The sequence below is a fragment of the Panthera uncia genome, assembly GCF_023721935.1.
Source record: "Panthera uncia isolate 11264 chromosome B2 unlocalized genomic scaffold, Puncia_PCG_1.0 HiC_scaffold_25, whole genome shotgun sequence".
NCBI lineage: Eukaryota > Metazoa > Chordata > Mammalia > Carnivora > Felidae > Panthera > Panthera uncia.
Window position 1 is genome coordinate 22,553,543 of NW_026057581.1, and position 3,710 is coordinate 22,557,252.

General features: G+C 40.2%; 1 pseudogene; it reads right to left on the reverse strand.

Annotated features, from left to right (window-relative positions):
• Positions 1-2,900: 2,900 nt before the first annotated feature.
• Positions 2,901-3,205, reverse strand: LOC125939485 (short coiled-coil protein B-like; annotated as a pseudogene).
• Between the last annotated feature and the right edge of the window lie 505 nt (positions 3,206-3,710).

A 3,710-nucleotide genomic window follows, 5' to 3' on the forward strand; every position in this document is an offset into this window, starting at 1 on the left:
ACAGAACAGGCCAACTCTCAGAGGAGCAAAGGACCAAGAGAGGTGGGCAGGGATAGCTGAGGCAGGGGTGTAGGAGAGAACAAAAGGCAGGGCAGGGGATCTGGGACACATTTATAGTCAGTCTAGACCAATTCAAGTGCATGGTGGTTCTCATTGGGAAAGCCAGTTCCCCAACTGATAGCTTTTTCTTACAGAAGGAAATTGTTAAACCCCTGTTGTATGAAGTGCTATAAATATAGCCTAATTTCCACATCTTTGTAGCTCTGGCACCTCCTGAGACCTTCCAGACTCATGTCCTAGTCTGCATCTTATTTCTCTTAGACAAACCAGACCCTGGCAGGCTTTTGCACCAGAGCCATCCCCTCCACCTGGAATGCCCTGCCTTTTAGCTCACAAATGACTGCCTCTGAGGCTTCTTTTTCCAGCATATTCATCTCACCTCATCCCTTAGAGCAGAATTTCACAAAGTGGGATCCACTACTGTGTCCGCGTTATCTAGGATTTTGTGGGAAGAAAGAGAGTAGATTACTAGGCAAATCTGGAGGTCTAGATTTCAGATCTATAATATTGGAAGCCCTGTGACAGTACATAGGAACTTGCACTTTTATAAGCTGCCCAGATGCTCTTATGTGTTCAAAAGCTTGGGATCCATCAGGGCTATGATCTGAATGTTAGTGTCCCCCAAATTCATATGTTGAAATCCTAATTACCAAGGTGATAATATTTGGAAGAGAGGCTTTTGGGAAGTGATTGGGTCATAAGGGTGGAGTACTTATGAAAGAGACCCCCAGAGATCCCTTGTCCTTTCTGTCATGGGAAGACACAGGGAGAAGACAGCCATCTATGAACCAGGAAACAGGCTCTCACCAGACACCAAATCTGCTGCACCTTGATCTTGGACTTTCAGCCTTCAAAACTGAGAAATACATTTCTGTTGTTTATAAGCCACCCAGTCTATGGTATTCCATTAATGCCACCACAGGGGACTAAGACAAATGGTGTGCAGTCAGGGACTCTCGGTGTCCCTGGGCTTCCCTCACACCTCTACTGCAGTGTCCTGGATCAGACTGTGATTTCTTTGTGTATTTGCTTGTTTCCATGAGTCTCTGAATACTCAAGAAGAGAAATGCCGTTGGTCTTTGTTAACTCCACACTAAGCACAGTGCCTGGTACACAGTGGTACTTAATCATGGGTTTTTTTTTCCTTTCTTTCTTTTTCTTTCCCTCTCTGGAACAGCTTTTTAGTAAACAGCAAAGCAAAAGTGCAACACAATTTTAAATGTTTGTAAATCGGGTCACAAAAGGGACACAAGATGTTTGCAGTATAACTATTATATTCATACAACTAAAGTCATTCATTGAATCTTATACCAATACAAACATAAGATTATTCCATGATTAAAAGTAGCTCAAATCTAATAACCAAAATGATTTAGTGGATCTCTTGTCCTATTTAATATTTATTAAAAAGTTTATTTATTTTTGAGAGAGAGAGAGCAGGGGAGGAGTAGGGAGAGAGAGGGAGAAAGAGAATCCCAAGCAGGCTCCACCCTGTCAGCACAGAGCCTGACACAGGGCTCCATCTCAGGAATTGTGAGATCACGATCTGAGCCGAGATCAAGAGTCAGGCACTTAACTGACTGAGCCACTCAGGCACCCTTTTCCTACATAACATTTTAACATGGCTTCTGATACTAAATTTCTTACCGAATGGAATCTACAAACTAAATTTTTACAAGCTGCCAAAAAGTGACTAATCTTTCAAACCAAGTAGTTTGGTTAACAGCAAATTCTGGGAGAAGTGTTGAGATAAAATACTGAGAAAGTATCAGCTAGTATGCATGCGAAACTCTTGCATTTTATTAATGATTCTGATACCAATACACTGTAGAGGGCTTTTGCAAAAGTTGATCTGCTGGGTGCTACAAATAAGCCTTGAGACTAAACTCTTTGTCACTGTTCTCTTGTAGATGTGGTTGACTTAAGGTTAGTCACATTTCATCTACTTTCATATATATATTCCCTAAAAGATCTTGTCTGTTCCAGAGATCACACAATTCTGGAGTAAAAACATTTGGAGTTGGTTACTACTGTATGCCAAGTACTTTCCCCATCCTATTTCCATTTTTCTCAAAATTTCTTATTTCAAACACATAACTAGAGCTCATCTTTTCAGATACCAAATGGGTTATTTTGTGCAAAAGGAAGTTTTTAACAACAAACCTTTCCAATGTGACAATTCAGTTGCAAAGAAGAATCTTCATATTTATAGGCTCTGTTTTCAGTTGATTAAAAAGAAACTAACAATCCTATCTTATTGCTATGATAAGCCCTAACTGTGATTATACCTTATTTTGGCTAAGTTTCAACAATTCAAGCTCAGGTTACTCTCACAGATGATTAAATAGTAAAATTTCTTTTACAAATGTGAAACCAATTTCTTCCTTAGGGGAGGGGAAATGGGAAGGAAGAAGCCAGTGGAGACGAGGCACAACATGGTAGACAGGGTACATAAAGCTGGGTATTCAGTGCATGATTTTGGTCACTTTTCACAACACAGTGGTTATTTTCTTGTATCTCTTACTATGCTTACAATAAAAGACAGTGCTAAACCTCTAAATCAAAGCAAATTTGATAAAACTTTCAAATTTTATACATACATGCATTTCTAATTATAAAGTCTGTACAATACATTTGCATGTTTTCGTTGACTAACATATATCACACAAACTCATGGAAGTCTTCTGTTATGTTCTTAATTTTGCCTAGATCTGACATTATCTTCATAAATATTCAATTAGGCCACAAACAAAAGTACTATAACTTTTTGAGTCTATCCACATTTTAAAGAAAAAAACAGATTAGCGGCAATTCCATAAAACAGAAGGGATGTCAATCCTTCACATTCTTTTGCTTTTTGTGTCAGTCATTTGAAAAACACTAGAAGCTGACATGAGGTTTTCTATATATTGTCCAAGAGCTTGGTTGTCTGATTTTAGCTTCCTATTTTCTTCCTTAACTGCATCTACTCTTGTGGAGAGATCTTCAAGTGTGTGCCGAAGTTATAACAGTTGACTACTAAATCGTCGTTTTTTCCTCCAGTTCCACATGATGTTCAGCATCAACTGCGTCTGTGTTGGCATTCATTATCTCCAGTGACAAACTTGGGCACTGGGTACAAAACCCTGGATAAATGGTCGGCCATTGGAGGTCCTGGGAGTGGGAGGGATCTAATCATTGTTTTTCAGTGGTCAGGGTGTCCCTAATAAAGGGTACAACAGAGAGAAGAGAAACATCCTCAGTGTTCCCCTTGGGTATTGGGAGCATAATACTCTCAAATTCTAAGACAATCACTTGCCAGGGCTAGGGTTAAGATAACTGGCTCTGCAAGATGCAAAGAGCAGACCCAGGTAGAAGTGGTAGCCAAACATCTTGCTGCTAACATAGGTTCAACCTCAGTCTATGGACTTCTGCCAACTGGTCAGGATTATCGAGGAGAATGGTGATGTCTACAATAGTGGCAGTGTGTGGTGAGGGGAGGTAATAAGTGTTCACACAGTCTAGACTGGCCTCCAAGACGTGCCTGTAGGTGTGCGCAGTTTATTAGGTTCCTTGTGAGGCAGTGACAATAATGAACCACCTAACACCCATTTCCCCTTTATTCCTCAGTATCTGAATTTTTGGAAGGCAACAAGGTCCCCAGCTGAAAA